At 40.7% G+C, this 24,931-nt stretch overlaps 1 long non-coding RNA gene across 1 annotated transcript in view; it reads right to left on the reverse strand.

Moving 5' to 3' along the window:
- Positions 1-19,194, reverse strand: part of LOC120507231 — a 70,249-nt gene extending 51,055 nt beyond the window's left edge. Inside the window, exons 1-2 of the long non-coding RNA XR_005628701.1 lie at positions 19,141-19,194; positions 18,542-18,677 (exon numbers count right to left, since the gene is read on the reverse strand). This is a non-coding gene — a long non-coding RNA (uncharacterized LOC120507231). The remainder of the gene's footprint in view (positions 1-18,541; positions 18,678-19,140) is intronic.
- Positions 19,195-24,931: the final 5,737 nt, after the last annotated feature.

Here is a 24,931-nt window from a genome sequence, read left to right on the forward strand (position 1 = left end):
ACCCGTTTTTGGGCAAAGTAAAAGAGCTTTTCCTTGTTGGCTCTCTCCAAGAACAGCAGGCAACAAAGCAGTTGTTATTTTTAGATCCCATGGTTCCACTCAGTGCAGGAGGCTCTCCGCTCTGGGAAGATGAAGATTCTCATCTGTAGCTTGAAAAGTATTTATTGCACTGCTGGTTTAACCACTTGTTTTCAGAGTGCTGCATTGAAAAGCTGTTAATGGAAAAAGCCAAAACCTATTAGAAATTTCTGCTTGTCCAAGCACTCAAAGCTGAAATGTATGTCCAAGCCTTCTCTGTCACATCAGGCTCATCTTTTCTTATTCTTGTAACCCCATTATTTCCAGCCTGACAGCTTTCCCCTCTGTGCCCTGGAGCCTTCTCCCATTCCCTAAGCCACACTCCAGAAGTTCCCCCAGGTTAAATCTTTTTTCTTCTGTGTTATCCCTACAGCATCCCACATCAGGAGTACACAGCCCTCTGTGATTCTCACACCTCACATGCTCTGTGAGGGTGATTTCCACATCCTAGTCACCATGAGATAAGCAAGGAAGTGACATCCAATGTCACCTCCCAGTGAAGGTGAGCAACAGGATGCCATCCAGGAACAGCTTGAAAAACACAAGGTCCCTGGCCAGCTCAGCTCCTTAGAGAGGGCTGAGGAGCCCAGAGAGATGCAGACTGAAATCTGGAGAGGGGAATGCAGAATTTAGTGCCTCTGAGGAGAAGGGGAGGCTGAGAAACAAGGTGGTCACCTGTGTGTGTGCCACTCCTGAGCACACATTGGAGCCCTAAGGAGTGCCTGGGGGAAGAAATGAACACAACCGTCACTGTGGACCTTCTCTCCCTGACAATGTCCTGATGCATCTCAAAGAGAAGAAAACAATAAAAATTACTTGGAGATTTACTAACTGGGGATTAGATTGGAGAGAGAGGCCCAAATTAGTGGTTGCTGGAAGATATTTTTGGAATAGGCCCTGGAACATGAAGCCTAAAACAAGTATTTGACGTGAGTTACGCTTGTGAGTAGGGGTTCACTTGTGGGCTGAAAGCATGAGCAAAAAACTGAGTTGTTGGACCAAAACCATCATCTCTGCAATGTGGGGCCTCTTCCAAAAGAGCTCTGAGCACATTTAATTCCCTGTGTGGGCAGTTTGTAGTTGAAACCAATTATATTACATATGGGATCATCTATACGACATGAGGTTTGTCAAGGAGTTGGCACTAGAGATCACAGGCACATGAAAATACATTATTCAAGTAATTAAGATCTGTATTTTCACAAATTTTCACCTTTTTTTCAGATATTATGAAATCTGCTTATATATGCTTCCACCCCAGTAAGTGTCTTACTTTTTAAAGAATCTATAGCCCAATATTTTTAATCACTAGCACTTATAACTATGAGCTATAAAGCAATTTATACAGAAAAAAAAACCCAAAAAAAGATATTTTCCTCTAATGATATTTCTCCCTCCTAAGAGCAGTAGTCATCATTAGTAGAAAGTTGATTATTTAAGCAATAAACCCTTAGCTTTCTCCCACAATAGCTAGAAAACAACTCAGTGATCTCTGGCTAGTAAATTGATATTTTAACAAACTACTTAATTTTGTAGAGAAAACTTGTATTATTTATATTCTGTTGGACTCCAAGCACAATTAAGTTATTCTTTTATGATATATTTCACCATTAGTATTTTCAAACACCAATAAAATGGAGACATATAACAAAGGAACTTTTTCTTAATTACTCTTTTAGATATCAAAACATATTTAGTTTGAGTTGAGAGTATATGCTAGAGGCAAGTGTGGCCTGTTCAGAATTGTTTCTGTGTTCAAAAATAATTAGCTGTATTCTTTTGATACTAACCCAGAAATAAGGAAGAACATTAATTTAATGAAGCTACACCAGCATGGCGTGAAGTACAGCACAGCTGCATTTTTAAAGAGATTTTCTCTGAAGTCATAATTTGAAGGGGAAATAGGAAAAACCAACTGCAACAAAAAATATTAGTAATCTCAGTTCCTGCATGCCATTTCTGTCACATCTAAAACTCAGACTGATTTGACCAAGAAATGAACACCAGCATTTGGGGATGCTAAATAGCAGCTTTGTCAGGATGGCTAAGGGAGAGGCTTGGAACATCCTTGCTTGAGTCGATGTGTTGTCACAGCAATTTGAACTGCTGGCAGTTTTGAAATCTGAACAAAACTTTGTGCCTTGACACTACCTGCAAAGTCAACATGCAGTCAGAACAGCTTCATCCAACACTCACAACTCTCAGATTAAATTGGTTCCCATCCATTACCTTCTATCCTCTAGGTTATCCTCGAACATTATGTTCAAAAAATAAGGTCAGTGGTGAGGCGGGGTGTTTCTGAAAGGAAGGTGATGCCCAGAACAGCTCTCAAATGGCACCACTGAGACAGTGTTAGTGATCTGGGACAGCTAGGCAGGATGCTGGTGTATCCATTAACCTCACGGGCTGCATGCCTTCAGATCTGTCTCATCCATTTCCTTTCTCGCCCTCCTCTTTTTTGTTTTTCTGTATCTCCAGGTACTGAAAATAAACATATGCTCAGAAAAAAAAAAACCAACAAAAAAAAAAAAAACAAAAAAAAACCCCACAAACAAACAAACAAAAAAAAAACCAAACCAACAAAAAGCCCCAAGAAACACCCTGAAGGCTTTGCTTTTGAGAAAGGAGAGAAATATCTACTGAATGATCACTGCATCCTAAAGATTCAGTTTTGTCCCTAAATTTTATATAGCATATTATTCCAAAGTATGAGGCTATGGAGAAAAATTTAACCCAAAGAATAATCTAACCTTAAGGAGTTCACAAGATGACAATTCAACCTCCATGACAGGCCTGACAATCTCCTTTCCTTTTTGGGTGAGAGTGGAGGAGCAGGAAAAGAAATGGTGCCGTAGTTAAATACACCAGACTAGCCACTGCATCCAAGAGAATACATATCATGATTAAATTCAATGTTTGATTCTCCATTGCACAAAGCAGACTCCACAGAAAGAGAAGAAAACGCCATTTCCTATGAGCTGAAACAGCCATTGCAATGGAGAACTCCTCGGAAGGCAAGGAGCAGCATCACCCAGTAATGACGAGATAATTCCCAGAGGCAGAGGGAGGATGCACCTGGTGGGAGCTGGCATGGCTCTCCTGGAATGAAACAGAGCTGTTTCCAGAGGAGTGCAGACACAGGAGCACACAGCCATCCCTTTCAGACTGGAGCTGCACTGACTCCCCGAGAAAAAAGCACAACTTCCTTTTTGTCTTTTGATTTTGACTGTTGTGTTTTTGCTCTGTTCCAAACCCTGTTCATGCAGCCCCTTGGAGTTTTTGACTCTGTGGCACCAGTTCATTGTCTCTGCTGCCTGCTGGGGTTGGAAGAGGCTCCCCAGATATGCCCAGCACACACCTGAGTGATGACACACACTGTTAGATGAGGCTGCGTGTTTTGACAACTGTGCTGTTTGCAGCACAGCTTCCCAGCACAGACATGCACAGCTTCATTTTTGTGAGGCAGCTGAAGCTTCTGGGCCCTTAAATCACACCGGGCATTTTTGTTTTGTTTCATCTATCTCTCTGCATGTCTACAAGTACCCACTGACTCTGACATACACTCCTAGCAGCCCACAGCCCTGTTTTCAGCATTCTATTGAACAGGATGTCAACAGATGACAACCCACACTCCACTGATGTCATTTGGTAATTCAACAACATTAAATATGGGTCAGAGTCTGACCTCCACCTCCATTTTAGCAGACACTTTATTATTTTATTTTCAATCAACGAGTTAGACTGAGGATAATGGGGATGTGCTGTGCCATAATTCATTGCAATGGCTTAAACATATGCTCATAAAATGGCAGCTCCTTGTCTGACACAATTATGTCAGATTGACAATGGCTAGCAAAAGCAGATTTAGTACAAACTATCAGCTGCTGAAGTCTACAATTTTCTAATACAACTATTCTAACAGACATAATCAAATACTAGCTGATGATAAATAAGCTGATAGGATTTGCTCCCCCATGCCTGTGTGAATAACTCTGCATTATTTTGCCCAGTATACCAGAGTTCCCCTGTCTCTGACAGTCTCTGACTTGGCAAATTCATCCTTTTTTTTTTTCCTTTTTTACTGGGCTATATGACAAAACTTAATCTTTTTTGAAGGTGACTCTTTAAGGGCAGCCAGCACAAAATTTATACAGTCCCTGCAAAAGTTCCCACTCATTTACTGACCTCCCTGCCCACTTTATAGAGACACTTGCTGTAACACCTTTAGAACAACCAGTCTTGTGGCAGCACAGAGCTTCCTCTGGAAGGTTAAAGGGGCTATAAGTGCTCCTTATAAGGGCCAGCTGCCCATAGCTACTACAGATTTAATCTGCCAAGGTAAGCAGGGTTACCTTCCTCTTATTTTATGGATTCTTGCGGGTCCCTTCCACCTCAGGATATCCTGTGATTCTGTGACCCTGTGAAACCCCCTGAAGTATCCTAGAAGACATTTCACCTTACAGATTCAAGCTGGGAAGGCCCAATACCTGCTTCCTACTGAGTTCAAGAGGAAAATTTTGCTGAGTAAATTCTTAGGACAATAGTGAGGGACAGCCTCAGACTCCACACTGCAGCTACTGAAGTAAGCAGAGGAAAGGTTAGTCTCTCAGAGAGACAGAAACTCAGGACTGGCAAGGGAGACCATAATACATCTATCCATTGATTAATTTGTAGTGGGTCTCCTTGTGAATTATCTCATTTCTTCTATGTGGAAAAAACCTAACATTTGCTGTCACCAGTGCCCTCCTTTCCTTGCCAGCCTGTGACCTCCAGTGACCACTGCTGCAGCTCAAACCCAGCAATATCAATAATTATTTACCCATGATACAGAAACAACTAACACTTGACTGCCTTAGATTCTCCACACCACCTTTTTAGAAGGCTGTGGGAAAAAAAAAAAAAAAAACAAAACAAAAAAAACCACACAAAACCTGTAGTCTTGAAAGATAAAGAAGAGGAATGTGACAATTTGGGAAGCTGGCAGCAGCATGTGGGAGCTGGTGCAGCCACCCCTGTGCCAGAGCTGCTGGATCCTGCTGGCTCTCCCATCCCACAGCAGTGGCAGATACTGTTGCAGATGCTGACACGCTGATGCTGTGCCCATAATCTGCTCTCATTTCATGTCTTATTTCCTTTGAGTTAACAGTGGAGTGGTGTGTGAGATGCCATCCTTCAGGAGTCTTTCTGCAGTCTCCAAGGACTCCTCCTCAGCCCAGTACTTCAGAGGCTGTAAATACAGCTGTTAATTTCCCTGATAAATAACAGAAGGACAAGGAACAGAGAAGAATTTGCACTGCTGTGCCAGTTTCATTACTTAGGAAAATTGTCCTTTTACTCTTCAGAACACAGAACAGAGATTTGCATCCTAAACGCTGCAGGTTTAATTTGCAGCCTCCCTTCCTGCCCTGACTCTGACCTGGAGATACCAAACCACTAACAAACAAAAAAATTTGGAAAAATCAGCGCTGCTTTTTTTACCTGTCATTTTCTGTCTGCTATTTTGAAGAAATATGTTCTGAATTTACACTTTATTATCACCAGCCTTGCTTGAGATCCTGTATTAAATGGTTCACACACAAAAATAAAGATCTGTAGATGCATTTTTATCCTTATGTCAGCCCTATACCTACAAGAACACTCTTCAATATCTTATTTTCCTTCAACTTATTTTGCAGCTTCAGTTTCCTTCTCTCCATTAGCACTCTCTGCTTTTAAAGCTGCAGAAACATTCTTCTGATCATATCCATTTGAAAAACATCAACTTATATTTTCAGAATCAGTTAATGAAGAACCCCTCTTTTCTGATCTGACAAAACCTTTATTACATGTACTGTGTAGCTAAAAACCTGTTTATTTGTATGGCAAAAAAAAATTATACTGGCACCAGAGCTGAAAGATTTTTTTTTCACTGTAGCAATTGAGGAGTCTTTGAGACAATAATTCTACAGTCTTTAACAATAGTGTTGCAAGTCTGTCTGTGTGTTTATTAGTCTACTCTGAAAAAAAATCAGTGAGAAATGGTTTTTTCTTTCCAACAAGATATTGGAAGAGAAAAATAAAAGGGTTTTTTTTCAATATTTTTAAAAAAATACTTGTTTCAGTGTTTCATTTATAATTAAATTTTACTTCTTTGAGGATAACATAAACTGTGATACACCATAAACCCAGAGCACCAAATTAAATTCTACCAGGGTTTCTTTAATATAATACCACACAAATCAAGTTGTTGCATTGGCAGCACAATTGTTTTCCTACCATACTTGGAAGGTTTTGTAGAATGGAATATATTTAAGTTCTACTTCTTAAATATAATTTGCACTAATGACTAGATCACCCAGTGTGAATTACCAAAGGCTGCAAATTAACAAAGATGGGAAGATATCCAATTATTTTGAAAGGGCTAATGGATTCTAAAATGTACTGGTTCTGAGCTTTAGAGGTGATGTGTTGTTTTAACCATTCACAAGAACACTGCAGCAGAACACACCTCAGCCTATCTGCACAGGTAATGATCTCCCCCAGAGCCACAGCCGTGCTGCTGATGCTGGCTCAGCCAGGATGGGACAGGGAGGGACCTCTGCAGTGTCACCTGTCACGGTAACAAATGAGCACAAGGCAGAAAAAGGCATTTCCACTTCATGACAAGGACAGTGAAAAGCGACTCAAAGGTACTGCTCAGGCAGTGCCTGTGCTGGAGACAAAGAAGCCACAGTTTCCAGAGCTGTCATTCGCTCCTTGTGCTGTTGCTGAGATTTGTGCAGTACCAGGCACTCTCTGTGTAGGGAAGTGCACTAATACTCCACAGCAGTGTGCACTCCCAGCAGCCTCAGCAATGACACCAGCTCATCCTCTCTGCAATCGCCAAAATGTGATTTTCTGCCAGATATGGCTCCAATAATTCACAGACAAACATCAATCCAGTCCCAGTCCTTTGGTGCCATTGACTCACCAGGGCTGTCCCACAAGCTCCACTGCAAAGAATATTTACTGAAACATGGAATCACAGAGCTGGATGGAAATGGCAAAGATACACATATGAGCTGACATGAATGAATCTTTGAAGTCATATTTATTACAAATTAGTGCTTAGAAAGGACAAATGCAACACTACCCTGAAGTCTCCTTGCTCAGACTGCACCAGCTGTTCAGACCATGCTCAAGGTTTGCTCGAGCTCCTTCAGCACTCACTTTCAACTTGGCTACTGCTATTGCCAGCCCTCCTCATTTTCAACAAAGTCAGACACCAACACCTTCAATGCACTTCCAGCCGTGTTGGAGTGCATTCCTAAAACTACTCCAGTTCCTCAAATTGCTCCCATTAAGTTAAAAACTGCCATTTTTTATTCCTTTGGCAAGCACTGCATCTTATTGTGGGAATAACTCTTTTTACCAGCAGAGAAAAAAAGCCTGATATTACTGGGCAGCAGCAGCTCCGGGTCTCTCTCAGATCACACATGTCTATTAGCAGCAGTTGAGAAGTGGCAATTGTCTGCTCACAAAACACCAGCCCCGAGCTGAAACCTCTCCAGGAAGATGTGTGCTGGCCTCACACTCTCAGCCATGCAGGACAACACTACTTGAGACTGCTGAGACCTCACAGAACACTGTACAAAGCCATGGCTTTGGCACAAACAAGGAATTGCATTTTGCCCATAGGTTTTAGAAATCATGCCGACTGCACTGGAATTGCTGCAACCTATTCAGCCTAAGGGTTGGTTTGAACATTTGGATTTTTACTTAAACTACTTTTTGCTGGATAAGGGTCTTAGGCTGTCAGCAAAACCCACAAACAGGGGTTTATTGAAGATTTTCCCACAGTTCAATTAAACATATTTGGAAAACACATCACAGCTGATCTAGACACTGTTTTGATGAAATAAAAGACTAGTGCAAGCTTCTCAACAACTCATTCCTCCAATGTGAAGAAATTAACTAAATTATTTTTTCTTGTATTTTTTTTTGCAACTAAGACTTATAATTTCACCAATTCTTTTTTTATCCTAAAGAGACAATGCTTATGCAAAATAGCTGGCAGAGACTGAGTCCCCAAACCTGGAAACCAATATAGATCATGTTTGAAAGAAAAGCAGAACTCTCAAGCATTTCACTGTTGTGAAAAATGGTGTTTGGCTGGAGGAGAGGGCCCAGGGCAGGGAGAACTTGGCTGCTGCTCAGAGGTGCTGGGTGGCACCCAGTGAGCCAGACTGAACCTCCAGGCCAGCAAGGGCACAGACTTACTCTTTTCAGTGGGGATCTCTGACTGCATCAAGGGGCAGGAAGGAATCCTTCCTCAGACTGATGAAAATCCTCATGCCCTGTCACTTCAGTCCTACAGGTTCTTCATCCCAGCCCTTCCCTGCTCTTCCTGCCCTGGGATCTCCTCTGTGAGTATGCTAGTCCTCTACTCAGCTTTTATGTCCTGGTAATTAATTTCGGCCCTCAGCTCTTCCAGCTTTCTTTCAACATGTCCATGCCAATCATCCCTAACCTTGTGTCTTATTTATACTTGGTTCATTTTTTACATTGTTTATTATCTTGTATCATTGTCCAGTTTTTTCCTAAACTCCTGATGGAGCCATAGTACTTCTTACTATTGCTCAGTTTCCCTTTGATCAGAGAAGTCACTGATTTTCTTCCAGCTCAATCCCTCAGAACAACTCCTGGGATTTTTTAATTTGGTTTGGTTTAGTACTTTGTACTCTTCAATCCCTAAAATGACCTCAGAAACCCAAGTTATTAACCATTTCCTAATATTTTTCTCTGTGAGGACTTGTACATCTAGTCCTGCTGTTCTCACTCCTTCCTTTCCTACGCATCTTGTAATCACTGTCACCCAAATGATTCCTCACCACTGAAATAATCAAACAGTGATTTCCTGTTAATGAGAGGGAACTCTAAATGAGTTCCTGCTTTGGAATCCCATCTCCTGACATGTAGCGTTTCCTCTGACAATACAAGATCATGGTAAGCCATCAGTAACCTGTCATATTCTATTTCTAACTGCTACCCTGTTAATTAACCTCATTATCTGGGGTTAATTAACCCCAGAATCCCATTAGCATCCTATTCTGCCTCTGGGAAGCTCCTATCAGCTGCTCAGAAAGCCCCAGCCTGGTCTCCTCCGAGGCAGTGCCACCTCAGCAGCATCACTTAGCCAAAGAGTTGAGTTACACCCTGGCACATGTCACAAGATTTGCATCACACCTTGTACAAGGTGCCTGCGGCTTGTGGTTGTGTTTGAGGGTCCCCAGGATGAGGGAAGAGATGAGAATCTTGACTCCATGTTTCAGAAGGCTGATTTATTATGATATTATATTACATTAAAAATGCTATGCTAAAAGAAATAGAGAAATGATACAGACAGAAAGCTGGGAAGGAATGGAATGAATAACAAAAACCCGTGACAGAGTTCAGCACAGCTGGACCACGGTTGGTCATTAAATAGAAATAACTCATATGAAACCAATCACAGAGGCACCTGTTGGTAAACAACCTCCAGACCACATTCACAGCCATCAGATAGTTATTGTTTGCATTTCTTTTCTGAGGCTTCTCAGCTAGAATAGGAGAAAATCCTAGCAAAGAGTTTTCCATAAAAATATCATGGTGACAGTGGCTCTGCTTGGGAAGGTCAGAGGAGATGTGGACGAGCTTTTCTTCAGGAGCAGGGTGTAACTGCCTGGCAGCTGGGGTGTTGGGGGATGGATGGAGGATGGCAGCAAAATAAGGAATAGGGAACCAATAAATGAGAGCAAAGTAATCGATTCTTTCCAATGATCTGTTTATGCTGGGGGTGTTAGGGTGTATCCCTTCCTTACACCCACCTGCTTCCCACATACTTCTCCCCATTTCCATTTCAGCAATCCTAACTCCTGCATTTCTGGAGCCTGAAGAATTTCAAAGCTTAGAAAACACACAAATCGAAATATACAGCAGGAACATTTTTGTAGAAATTAAAAGTGATGTGTCATATCACAATCCCATTCCTGCAATCCTGTTCTTCAATGAGTACAAAATCGTTCTATATTTTCATTTAACAGCAATTTTGTTGTCTTCCCTTTTATGATATGGACAACAATTTAATAACAATTGTATATGAGAAGTACTTTTTGAAAATAATTGTAGGAAGCTTAAAATTTCATTGGAAATGTTATTTTAAATTGATCTCAGTAGTGTTTTTAAAAAGACCTGTAGAGAATGCTGATTGAAATTTATACTTGCAAGTTATCTGAAAAATCTTTGCAAGAAAGGCAGATTAGGTATTAAAACACAGCAATGCTGATACTTGAGAGTGAGCTGACACTCAGGGGGATTTTGAACAAAGTGAACTGGAAATATTTCCATAAACCATATCCCCAGCCTAACCCAATTTATGATACTGAGGGGTTTTTTTTTTTTATTGTTTGCATTTTAAATGCTAAGAAATTAAATATTTCCATATATTTCTTAGGAATTTTTAGTATTTTCTTTTAAGACAAATGTAATCCTTTAAAATTTGAAGGACAATCTGAAATACTGGCAGTTTTTGGCAGGAAATCTAATGGCCCTCTCCGTGGTGATCCTCCCACCCTGTTTCTGCCCATTTTCTGGTGCTCTTTATGCTGTGTGCTCTTTGGGGCAGGGACCTGAGGGATCATTCCCCTTATCCCACTAAGCCAGAACACAAACCTTCCCAGCCTTGTGAAGCTTCCATGGCAGCAGCAGCTCTTTGGCACAGATTTGGTGCAGTGACATTAATTAATAGATTTGGAGCTGGGATCTGACTTCACCTGACACTGGGGCACATGAGGCCAGATCCCAGCAACAGCAGTTTAGGAAAAGACATACAATCCTGTGCTGTTTCACTACAATAAATGAGCACAGCTCAGAGACAATGTAACTAAATCTGTTATGGATCTATCGTGCTATTAGGGAATTATAACTGTTAGCACATTCATACAACAATTTCTGCAGCCATAACAAAATTACAGTCTATTGTTGGGAGAAAAATTATTACCTGCAATAGATTCAGAAAGAAAGTAAAGAATAATGAGGTTTCTAAGTTTACTTCTTATAACCTCTCTAAAAGACTACAAAATGAATGTCTGTGTTGCAAATATTATGACATGTTTAATGATGATTGTATTAGAGCTCTGTCTCAGCATGTGAAAAAGTTGTTAGTGTCACTGCAAAGGAGTTTTTCCTCCATTCAGAATTCTTAGCTCAGTTACACAGGGGTAAAGCAAAGCTTTTGCACTGGACACTCTGCTACTTCACTGCTTTATGAATAACAAAAAAACTGTGATATACTTGAATTTCCATTTTAGTGCAATCCAAATTTAGCAGTGACCAGCTGATAACCCTGACTGAATTTATCTCTGTGTGTGCATCTTGTCCATGATTAGCCCATGTAGCTAGTCCTAGAGCATGTTCTAAGATGATGCGAGGAAAAAAAAATAAAAGCAGATCAAATGATGTTTTGGAAATATCCAGATGCAAGCTTTCATCTATTTTACTCAAAAAAACTCCTGAAATCCAGATTGTTGGTTGAATGATAAAAAGTGCATTATTCTCTGTAGTGCAAGAATGAATTACTGATTCTACCAAATACCTTCACCTAAATCTCATGAAAAGGTTTTATGATGTCAGCTCCTACCTACAAAAACTGCTGTATGCTATTAAGAACATGATTTTGTCAGAGTTATACAGTAAAAAAAAAAAACATATCTTATAAATATTCTATAAGACTTTTTGCTGCCTTTGCAGATGGTGACAATTTCTTCCCAGAAGACTGACAAACCCAAAACTGAACCACTCTTGAGAGGTGCCCCCACAGTCAAAGATTAAAATCTATTCAGAAATGCAACATGGGCAGTTTTCTGTTCAACAATAGTTTCTTCCCAATTTTAATTCTAGTTTTTCTGCCCTGGAAGAGTCTGTGTCTATGTTTTTACAGGACAGAGAGAAGCTTTCCACATAGAGAGACCAAAGAGAACTAGTTAGTTTTTCCCTGATTTTATGAGTAGATTAAGCTTAATGTTTTGGTTTTATTCTTGTAGCACAGACCACTCTATTGCCTTTTGTGGAGCTACCACAGTATGAAATCACATGTGATCTCAATGAAATACATAAATATTTATTAAAGGACTGTTTTCACTGATAATTCAACACCAGCATCTACACACACACAGGTTTATCGTCAAACACTTATCCATTGTTTCTTATCCACAAATAACATTTTCAGCACTGCATCTGTGCAGCATTACTTTCTGGAGAAAAATTGTATGTATTCAGTAAAGCTAAATGCATGTTAGGCACACACCCTGTGAGCACAGGAATGGCTCTCCCACATAGCACCTCCAGATTGTGCACTTAACCTTGAGATGACAACACTTTCTGGATCAGTGGGCTCTGTCTGGTAGCAGGTCAGGTCTGGGCTGCTGGGATGCCCTTGCCAGCTGCTGCTGAGCAGCTCCCTTCTGCTCCTGCCAACAGCTGGGCTGGTGTGGTGCCACAGAAACCTGCCTGGCATGCAGCAGGGCAGAGCAGAGCCCACAGGTGTCCAGATGGGAGAGATGCTACTTGTAGCTGCAGTGAAATCTCCCGGGGGATGGTTCACTAAGGCTTCCCAAGGGAATTTCTCTGCCATGAGGAAATATTCCCTCTAACAAGTACAGTCTGCACCTCATCATTAGCTGATCACCAGCCAGTACTACCCAGCATGTTAAAGCCTGGCATTGCAGGGATTTCCTGCAGCTCTTCCTGTGCTAGGTCCAAATATCACTGGAGTTAATATCCACCAGCTCTGTTCCTCTCAGAGCCACAGTTACAGGAACAACCTCAAAGAGGTTTTTGTTTTTACTCTGAGCGGAACAGAGCCATATCAGAGATCCAGAAGGTGATCTGTGAGGGAAGCAGTGCTGCCTAAATAAATAGATCAATAAATTCTCAGGTAATTTACTTTCTTCTGCTACACATGTTGAACCCAAGTTTAACCAGAAAGTGCAATATATTACATAATTAACACCCAGGATTTTATATAATCACTACCCAGTGTTTTGCAGTCTGAGTGATATCTCATTAGATCCTTGCCCTGACTTACACAGCATCTTCTTTCCCAGTGGGTGCCTGGGGATTTCACGGTGCAAAGGGCAACTCTGCAATTTTCCAGTGGAATTCTGGTAGCAAACAGTGTTTTTGAACAACTGCTCTTCAGAGAGACATGCACACAATTCCCTTTAGCATACCAAGGAAAAGAAAGACAGGATATACTACACTCATTTTTTCTTTGTACTTTCAACAGACTGGGGGAATGTGATTATTCAAATGCCTTGAGGTAGCAATACCAGTCTTCACACTACCATAAAGAAAAAGAGATCATCAAAAGCAATTTTCTCAGACATCTGCCAATAAAACCAAACATTGTGAGATGTAGAACCAATGGCCTACGATTCCATTCATTGTATGGGCCTAGAAATTCCCAGCTTTTTCTCATTGTTCTTTCACCCACGGTCCTCACAAGGCTACAAAGTTTTGTCCTGTAACAAAATTTACATCAGATTGAAGCATGGCACACAATAGAAGAATGGAAAATTTTCCTGCTCACTATTGCAGCCAAGAGGCCCAAATCCTGAACTGTTTATAACTTCCAAGGGATCCAGCAAATTCTGCACTGCTGCAGCTCAGAGCAGACTAGATATTAATAAAGGAAACAACACCTAAAATTTATCCTCTGTGGCTCAGTCACAAAAAATCTGATCAGACCTCAAGAGTCTGAGTTCATGTTCATTCATTAAGTGTAAATATCAGGCCAGAAATCTAGAGAAACATGCAGATACCAACAAAGGCTAGGAACAGCACATTCTTTGAAATGTCAAAGTTCTTACAGATTAATTATGCAACTATGGAAAACAGGAAAGCTTCATCTGCTTAAAACTAAGAATAGCTGCGTAAATGACTGAAATAAGAAAGATGCAGACAGAAGTGGTTACAGTTTATTTTCCTGCACCCCAAAACCTTTGGTAAAAAAGGAATTTAAATATATCTGATCTTTTCCAATAACTTTCTCTGAAATGAGAAAATTCATAGGGTGGGGGAACATAAACCCTAGTCTGAACCCAGCTCAAGGAATTTTTCCTGCTGTAAACATCTGTGAAAGGTGGGTGAGCAATAGGCAAACCCAGGAATCTGCGTGGTTTCATTAACTGACCAAGTTGCATTATTACACTGATTCCCATCAGGGTTTTCATTTTTGTTTGCTTGGTTTGTCAGGGGTTATGTTTGCATCCCTGGTTTCCTGGTTAAAAAGGCAGAGTCATTTCCATTCACTGTAGGATAGGCATTAGTGAGTGAGAACATGTGGAACAACATTGGGTGGCTCTTGTGTACACGACAAGAGCAAATATCTGCCCTGTGTCTGCCAACCCTCCTGATTCCTGCAGCAAGAACAGGCTGGTGTCACCCTGGCACTCTGCCACACATCCACAAGGCTTATCATCACTTATGTTCAACATAAATACCACCCTTAACGCAGAGATTATGCCTTATGCACAGTCAATTTTCACTTTAGGAAAGTAAGAGCTGCTGCTTCAGGACCAGGGATTAACTGGGGCTGATCTCTTCTCTCCTTGCAGTTATCCTACTCCTGGCATAGATTCAGACATACAACTGCTGCCTGTCTGCAGTGTCAGGCAGCCCCAGGGAGTGGAGCGTGGAATATTCCACCTTCTGATGTGGGACACACCCAGAGCACATTTTACTTGGGACCTAAATCATATCTCACTTTCAGGAGCTCTGAAACTCATCCCATTCCATTTGGATTAGTGCAAAGGAATACAGTGCACATGCCCAGGCCACCAAGCACCATCTTTTCCCAGTTCCAGCCTATTAGACCAGTTTCTACCAGCTGACTCCAAAGAAAGCTGACATTTGATAGTTTGATTTTCAGGTTGATAGGAGATAGGCATGTTGGACAAGTTGTGCTTTAGAAAGCAAAAATGAAAGGCAAGAGACAAACAAGAGCAAAGGTGTTCAGTCTTTGAAGAAAGCACCAATTCCTACATGTGTCTTTTTACTGGTATTTCACCTGCAGAAGGAGTATTTAAACAGCAAATTGTTGAAATAGCAAGCTGGACAGCAGTACAAGTATTTAAATGTGTGGCATTACATCACTTAGGCAGCGAGTAAGGCAGATAATTTCATCTCTGTCATAGATTTCAGGGGATTCTGGTGAGCATCAAACAAGTCAGAAAGAGGAAATATTATTGTATTCCAGACATTGGAAGCACACAAATTGGCTGAAAACAAAAGGGACAAATTCTGCCTTCTATCACACTGATTTATACCTGGAGCAACTCAGCTCAAGTCAGTTTTCTCAATGGAAATTGAACAAGTGATATGAGACCAAAAAACTGTGCAACTGTATTTAATGGACAGCTGACTTTCTGGAAATTGGATCTCCAGCAATGGAAACACTTAAGGGCAAGCAGTTAAAAATTTGTTACAGAGAACAGTAGCTGTGAGAAGATGATAAATCCCCAAACACACTCCAAACCTGCCTGAAACCAAAGGCTCAGCTCAGAATCCCTGGGAACACTGCTCTGTGCACTGGTGAACAGCGCTCCAGTTACACACAGGCCCATAAGCACAATCACTTGTCCTCAGTGCAAGGAAAAGAAAAATACAAAAATTACAATGCAAGACAGCAGTATGTCAGAAAAAACAGCATTGCACACTCAGCAGCTGAGTTGGAAACAGCCAATGGATTCAACACTTGCTGTTCTTCTTGCTACTCTTGCACTTATTCACATGCCAGGAATTTCTGACAAGTCAACATTTCAGCACTCTAACTCAGGAAGGAGCAGGAGCTCCGCCACATAAAGTGATGGCAATGATGCTGGAAGCAAAGCCCTGCCTCATGTGCAGGATTCATTGGCAGTGCTGCAGAGCAGTGTGACAGATGCAGGATGTGGCACCCCACAGCACCTAAAATGAGCTTGAGAATGGCTCATAGTGGGCAGACCTGGAGCTCTGCTCTGTCTGTCTGTCCTGAGGCAAATGACACCTCCTGCCTCCACACCCACCTATTATTTAAAATATTACACATCTTGGCAGGACATTAATTCACAGGTTTATGCAGTAATGACAAAGAAATTTTCATCATTATGAAAGATAAATTATATATACATATGTCATTATTTTCCTGTTTGAGAACTTGATATTTGGCAGAAGGAAAAAAAATGAAAAAAAAAACCCAAAAAACAAGGAAATAGAAACCCCAAAAATGCCCTGCAACAGTTGAACATACTACTTTGATTAGTACTTTTGCAGTGAATTTAATGCCAAGTGGAGAAAACAGTCTGCCCAGAGACCACAGGGCAAGAAGAGCATAACTCCTTTGGTACTTGATATCTCCTCATCATCTGTGCTGAATTAATTACATAGGCAAAAACAGCAGGGAAATTGTCTTATTTCATGGTCTACTTAAATCTTCTAACAGGCACATTTTCTGAATTCCAAATAAAATGCTTAGATCTACCAAACATTTGAGTGTTTTTGCTTTAAATGGCAGCTGTGGTCTTATGCAAATGTAGCTCTACGTGTAATTAATGTATATTGTATTAAAGCTGCCAGTTATTAATAAAGTCCTAAATAGAATCAGAAAACTTTTTTTTTAGTGTGCTGTGATTTTCTATATATGATCAGTCCTTGCATGTATATTCTTAGCTGAAACTATAAATAGCATCTAATAAATGGGACAGGAAGTATTGTCTCAGTCTCTGTTCTATTCTTTGGCTGTCATGCCCTTCCTTTTAATGTGTTTCCCCAGCTTTGGGGTTTTCACATTAGTTCTAGAAAAATCAGCTTTGACACAGGGGAAATATTATCTCCCTCCTGCTTCACACATAGAAAACAAATGAAGGTCATTTTTCTGCAGGACTGAACCTCGGTGACCCTCTTTATCACTCATATTGCACATTTTCCATTACAAGTACTTCCTGTTTTTCCAAAGAATATTACAGCAACAGAAGCATTTCCCCTGTGCGTGAAATTCCAGTGAATCCAGATTAATTGTGGAGGGAGGGATTTTTGCTGCTGCACTGGGGGACAGACCAAGCCAGGCACAGGATGCCTCTACTGCTCATTAACCTGCATCCCAATCCAGTCTCCTCCTCCAACAGCAGGGCATGGGAGTCCTCAGACTGGCCTACCCCATTTCTGAGGATTTTCCCCTTCCTTTTATCTGGATTTTTCTGTTTACTCTTCCTTTACTTCATATTATCCCTCTACTCTAGAAAAAAAACAGACATTCCTCCCACAAACATCCTTCTATTAACTGCCTGTCATATAAAGCCTTAATCTCCTAATGTTGGCCATGAGTTTGCAATAAGGAAAATCTCTCTAGAGCCCAGGGAAGCTCATTGATGTCAACTGGCACAAAATGTCACCTTTCTTGTTTTCCATCAAAACATTTCCTGGTTCTAACAGGAATAAAACAGATTTCAAACAAACCATCCACAATTATTACAACAGATTTGTTTAAATCCCACTTGTAAATGCCACTGATTCATTGATAATAGACATTCCATTTTGTTGTTGTTATTTCAAGCAGACATACTGTGAACTTTATGCTAAATGAAGGAAAGTGGAAGAATTAAGAAAGCCTGGGACAACAATGAAAATAATATAAACAGACAAAGTTTTCTTTTTGTAAGAGAATGTATGTATTTGTTGTGACATGCTGCATCAGGGATCATTTTGCAATTAGAGATTTCCATTTAAATCAAGAAGCATTTGTTAAATAAAAAGGTAGAACTACAGACAACTAAATGAACTCCCACGTATGTTGAGCTCTACCACAGCCTCTCAGTTAATCATGGTGAAATGTGTAAGCTCCCTTAATTAGCATAGTCAGAGGGAACTGAATTTTGTTTCAAATCAACTTTCTTTGGGCCTTACTTTTTCTGCAGTTCTTTTTATCAAAGCCCTGCAGTGTACTAGCAGTCAAGACTGTTCCACAGAGAATGTACTTGATTACTCATTTCCAAGCTTATTTCAAAATAGATCATTCTAATAGATGAAGTCTAAATATGCATCAGTCCTGTTAACACCTGATTTATCAGTTTGCCTCTGTGGACAGCAGCAGACTCCACTGGTCCATGGCCAAACAGCACACTACACTGCCACACCATTTTCTTCTCCAGCTGTTCAGGGTGGCCATGCTACCAAAACTCAGTGCTAAAAGACCAGTGCTCTTACTAAATATTACTTTATTTACTGTACAAAATCCCAAGCTACTTCTCACAGGCCATCATACACCTGATGCACACAGGCCATGATACACCCAGTGCACCTTTCCAACCTTCCTCTCAGCTCCCAGAGCAGAAAATCACAGAAAACTGAAAGAACACTTATTGAAAAACAAAGCAGCTGACGTCTGTTCACCTTTCCACATAAACATCTGCTTTAATTAAAATGTACTTACGGTAGAAGGTCTCAGCCTCACTCAGCATATCCCTGATATCCCCAACTCATCCAGCTCCTCCAGACAGACACCAACTCCAACAGAGTGAAGAAAACTGCTCTCCAGCTTCTGGAAGAGTATGCCATATTTTTGCCATCTAAAAAAAAACCCAGACATTTCTTCAGAAAGAACAAGAGGGAAACTGTTGGCGGTCAGGCTATTCCCAACTCTGAGAGCTGCCTAAGGAACAGGGAGGTAAGGAGAGCACATGTTGATGTCTCTGCTCCCCAAAGCCTTGTGGGTTTGTTTCTCAGGATGATGCTCATGGAGGGCAGAACATTTGCTAACAAATATCCCAGTCCCAAGGAATGGCAGGCAGCACGACACACACACATCACAGTGGCATGGTGACACCCTGTCACTGAACACATCAGTATCATACTCTCTTAGAATGAAAATAAGCCCAGCAGGGCTTATTAAGATGTTCTAGTCACTATATATGGCATCACACAAAGTATATCTATGTCTGTAACAGGATTGCTCTGAATAAATAGGAACATTTCCTATTATGCACCTTGTGGATCAGAGTGCTGAATTTCCTTTTGCAAGCCCTCACATACCAGATTCCTGTGGGACGACGGTGGAGCACAACCAACACCAAAGAAGGCTTCAAGCATCTGCAGCTCTTTGTTGTTCTTTAGCCCAGCTTTTATAGCCTCATGCTGATGCAGTGCACCTGTGTGCCCTGTGTTCCCTTTGGTGGTTGGTCAGCACACCTCAGCACTCCATGGATCATTAATCCAATGCTGTTCACCTGCTCCTCACAGCTGAGCCCCATTGGGGATGAGGCTCAGCCCAGCCCCGTCCCAATCACCACAAACTCTGTGCCTACAACAGATCCCAAACACACCTGGCCTCTGTGCAGCTATGCTTGTTTGCCTCTAGGGCTCTTCACTAGGCTTGGGAACTCTGTATTTTCCTGCTCCTCTGGCAGTTATAATGTGAGAGCACTCAGTCAAATGACAACTCCTTACACAGGTTTTAGGTTGGAGGGACTGGCTGTTGGAGGAATTCATTATCCTTCAGGGCTTTGCCCAGCTGCAGTGCCTGGCATGTACAATAATTTCCACCTCCTCTGGTGTGCCCTTGCACCCAATGAGCCTTGAAAACTGTTTGGGTTTAGTCCCCTTTTACCCCCTTCTCAGTCCTGTTTCTTGGGGACTGAGGAGGGCAGAGGATCTGACATTCCCTGTGGCTTTTTGCCTTTTGAACAGCTCATCCAGCCAGCAACCAGCAGTCTACAGATGAGACTGAGGCAGAACATCCAGCTGGCTCTTTATCTGAATGTCCCTAAAATACAGACTGTACTTCAAATTGTTTATGATCTGTCATCAGCAAGATCTTCCTCTCCATGCACCTCCAGCCCTTTCCCTCTCCTTAGGCAGCCAGTGTAGAAGCTCCCAGCCCAAACAGGAACGACAGTCACTGCTGCAAGATCAAGCAAGCAATAGAGCCCTCTGCAGAAAGCAGTTCCACTGCACAAATTCATATTTTACATCACATCAGGAGAACAAAAAAAGAGAGAAAAAAGGAAATGGAGAGGACTGCAGTTAGAGCCATTAATGTTTCATGAAACCTCTCACATCCTTGCTACAACTGACAGGATAAAAAAGATACAGTCATTAAAATTCAGATAACAGGATACTGCCTTGGTGTTCTTTATATTAAAATTCTGGGCTGAATTATTGCTTTGCAGAAATATGTGTCTCTCTCTATTCTCTTGCATCAGTGTCTCAGGAAAGACCTAATACTTCAGCATCAGCAAGGAAAGCCTGGATTGCTCATGTAGTGCTGTTTGTTGCCTTATGGGGAAAGGTTTTTGTTATATTACAGGAAGGAACAAGATGTACGTGTACATTTCAAGGTCATTTTTTCCCTTTTGTTAACAAATGTAAACATCAAAGTTAAAGACTGAAATACTCATAGGTAAAGTTTCCCTATACATCTTCAAGTTCTGGGAGATGTTTCGCCAAGGAGAAATTTAAGAACTGCAATTGGGACCCACATTTCCACTGAGCTACTCTGCACAGAACACGTTTCCAAGGTGACAAAAAAGGCAATGTAAATAAAAATCAGAATTTCTGAGCAGAACTAGAAACTTTTGAAGCTTTAATTTAATCTAGCTTTTATGAGAATATAAAGGTTTGATTTGGGTTTGTTTTTATACTATTCCCTTATGAAGTCTAGCTTTCTTACCATATTAAAAAAGCTTTACATAGCATCCATATTTAGAAGTGAAAAAGATCCTGAACCAAGAAAGGGTTTTGCAAAACTTACCTGGTGAAAATAGTTTTCAGACTTTGTTGAAAGCAAAACAACATTAAGTTTTCCCATCCCTACTTTTTGGAGATTACTAAAATCTCTTTCTTTCTTTCTTAAGCACAGGGTTTTGGTAGAATGCTATAAAACAGAACAACACCTTATTTACATACAGCTGGAGCCCCTGATTTACCCCAAGATGTAAAGCCCAGGCTGATTCATTATCCTCCTGCTAATCATCACACAACCCTGGCTCACACACCTGCCAGTGATGGCTTTTCTAGTCAAGCATGAGCACTGATGAAGAAAGCAAAATTTGTTTCATGGAGAATCAAGTGCACTTTCCAGAAGATATAGAAGGAAATAATGGGGCACAACCCCCAGATTTTTCAGAAATTTGCCTTCTTTGGTAAAAAGTATAATTATTTGTTAGCCTATGCAGCCTGCATTGTTTTAGATGCAGGATAGATACAATTTCACTTGGCACCAGTGGAAATCCTGACCAGATATCAAAAGGAAAAGATCTTCAGTTAGATTTCCATATGCAACTCTTTAATTGTATGTTGTCAACACTGAAGAAGGGCACGTGCAACTTTTAAGGTCACTCTGTAGCAAAACGCATTTGGAACTAAGTGTGCACCTTTGATTTTCTGCATTTCCTCCACTGGCAGCTCAAACAATACAGCTTGTTTGTAGTGCAAGCAACAAATCCTACAAATGAACTCCAAAATAACAACAAGAGCAAACCACTTGTGTGGCTTCTGGCTGTTTCCTATGATGAACAGAGAACATGTCACAGGTTCAGAAAGCTTGTGAAAACCTCTGAAACCCCTCAGAGCATGAAGTCCAGGCAGGAGTGATGAGGAAAGTCTCTGCTGAAATAATTTCTCACCCTCAGAAAATACCATGCCTTCCTCCCAGCCCTCATTGAAGTGGGCAGGAAACTGCTTTGCTCTCAGTCCTCATCCAGAGGTGCTTGTCAGAAATTAATTTCCTTCTTTTAAGTATGGTGCAATCTAGCATTAGGACCATCCTAAGAAAAAGCTGGAATGAAAAATGTGGCCTCAAATTAATGAAAGCCACTAGGAACACAAACACTTGCAAACATTTAGTGTGATTTAAGGTTCAGTACAGAGTGCAACATTTTCTCTATGTACCTTCCCCTCCCTTTAAGGGTTTAGATGAGTTCTGAGTTGTAATCAGGGAAATTTATATTCTGTGCAATTCATATTTCCCTGAAAAGTGCACTTGAAAACATTTTAAAGTGTGTCTCAGAATACATGAGTGCAAAAAATATTTTCCCTTATACTATTCATGTTATGTAGTTTATGCTATTAAAAAGGAAGCTAAAATTTGTCAGGACATTAAATGCTTGAATTATTGAGAATGAAAAGCCTATTATTAAAATATAAAGTTGGGCTTGGATTTTTTTTTAAAGTACAGCATAAATACACATTGAAAATAAACTTTAACTTTTTGTTTACAGTAACCTGACATTTCTAGGTGACTGTCCCTACTCTACAGCCAGTCTCATGCACCAAATCACACTTGGAGGAAGTTGGCATTAGCTTGAAAAAAACTTTTGAGACTACCAGAGTCTTCCCCTATCTTTGGAAAACACTTGTGCTAAGTGGGTGACAATGGCAGTGCCTCTCTATTAACTCCTGTAAGATGTGTGAAGAGACACAAAAACACACTCATGGATTCCCAGGCTTTGTCTCTCAAGTTTGCACTCATCTTCTGGATTTTTCTTCAAATCTCAGCTCACCCTCTGATTTTTGCCAATGAAATCTTCCAAGAATAAATAATAAAGCTTACTGCTGTGAACCTTTAAAAACCAGACACCAAAAATGTTATATCTGAAGATTCCAGCAACTTCCAAATTGACCTATATTAAAATGATAAATTTTAGTCTACACTTAGGGACCAAAGAGAGTTTGAATTACCATAATTTCCCTGGAAGTTGTATAGAAATAATAGATTAATTTCTTGTGCCAAAACCAAAGATCTGGTGAGGCCTTCAAGAGTCCCAGGGCCCAGGGTTGCACAGCTGCACACTGGCCCCAGGGACAGCATTGGAATTGTCAGCAGGACATGACAGACCAATCATTAGCAAGGGGCTGAGACAACTGCTTCTCACAAAAGCAGGTTTTATCAGTGAAATGAAGTCAATAACTCCATATGTACTAATTTCTCTTTTGGATGTTAGACAGGCACGAGTCATTGTTATCCTTTTATCCTTAGAAGGATAACCAAATTCTAAAGGGTAGCAAAGGGATTTTGAAGGGATATCCACTTGAAATTAATTTACTTTTAGAATATGATTTTTTTTAACAATCTGTGTATATTCAGCTGATACTGAAGTAATGCTTCAAAAAAGTAATGCTTTATTAATAATAATAAAGAATTTTCTCTCTGATCATGGGCTACAGATCCCTAGCAGGACTCATTGTGTTCTGTGTTTTAGAAACAAAAAATGACACTTATTAAATACAATTATATGGATCCCAGCTTGCATAGAGGGGCACATGCCTCAAGAGATGACCAGGAGACCACATGGTGTCTGTCCCAGGTGTCTTTCCTTGTCCAATCTTTCTGGGCATTTCTTCTGCTCAAGCCAAAGTCTGACCAAAGTCCAAAGCAGACATAAAATTAAGAATATATTTTAGCCTTACATATCTATCTCTTTCTTTCAGTTCAATTTCTGCTGGTTTCTCCTTGTTATCAATTTAAGGGTTTCATTATGTGGTAGAGAAAAATATCAAATAAATCCAAACCTCTGCCTATTATTGTGGAAGACAAACAAAGCACCAACGCCGGCTGTGAGACTCAGAAACAGGAGTGGTCACTTCACTGAGTTAAACTTTTCCCTTTGCTTTCCTGTGCCCTAAGAAAGTCACTAAGAACTGCCTCAGGATTTGGCATAGCTTAAGAAACACAAGGTGCCTTTTTTTTATAGGCATGTGCCTGTCAGTACTGATGCAGACAAGGAGAAGACAGAAAAGTCCAACCCTTGTGTATGGCCATGGCTCATACTGCTGTTGGGGGAAACAGGGAACTTTAAAGCAAAGAAATTGGAGCCAAACAGGAAGGGAGGGAAATGCAGTTCAGCCCACAAAATATGTTCAGTGGAAGACTTGAGATTATACAAATTATATTCTAAAATTTCAGAAGAAAAATCTTCCTGCTTTGCATTTTTTTCAAATTGAAACATCACAAGAGACCATCATGTGGGAAACAAGCAAGGATTAGCACAATGATGCATATACTAAGTAGGTATTTTCTGACTTCCTTCATTTTATAACAATGTGTAGAAGAGACTTAGCTCTGTTAAAAGCATTCCCATCATATTCCCTTGTATTGCCATGACTTATTAATGGAAAAGAAAAACTAAATATCTATACAAATGATTTCCAGTCCTCTATCTTCCTAAAAGCAGGTTATAAAAATGTTGTTTTATATACCACTACCAAGGAACATATATGATGTTTCTGAAAGTGGCAGTTTGTAAGGGACATATAAAATACTCTTAAAGAACAGAGACATATCCTGGTGTGCTCTGAAAATATGAGGTTTTTCATGTTGGCTGACTTCTGCAAAGCTTGAGGGTAAATTACTTAATTTGTTTTTTTGGATGTCGACTCTTTCCTGTTCAATAATATGCACAAAATCCTCAGTTTTGGAAAAAGCAACATTTCCTGAGCCCTGCCACTAGGCATTGGTGGGAAGCAGAATTAAAAGAACCAGACCAGCAAATTGGTCTCCTGCTTACCTGCAGGTTTTCCTGGGAGGGCAGTGTCACCCAGGGCCATGTCTGCAGGTGTGTCAGTGTGTCTGTGGAACAGACACACCTCAGCCCGAGCCACAGCCCTCTCTGAGCTCTGCTGCTGACACTGAAGAGCAAGGGAGAGGCAAAGGGCTCCCACCTCTAGCCCTGGGATAACTAATCCTTCTTCTCATTTTCCTTTCAAATCTAAAGGACAGCAAGCGGTGACATTTAAATGCCATTCTGCCTGTTTATAGGATATTTTCCTTGCACACAAGAAGGAAGAAAACATAAATGTGAATAGGCAGAAATCGACAGAGTGTGTT

Source organism: Passer montanus, unplaced genomic scaffold, assembly GCF_014805655.1.
Source record: "Passer montanus isolate IOZ18808 unplaced genomic scaffold, ASM1480565v1 scaffold42, whole genome shotgun sequence".
NCBI lineage: Eukaryota > Metazoa > Chordata > Aves > Passeriformes > Passeridae > Passer > Passer montanus.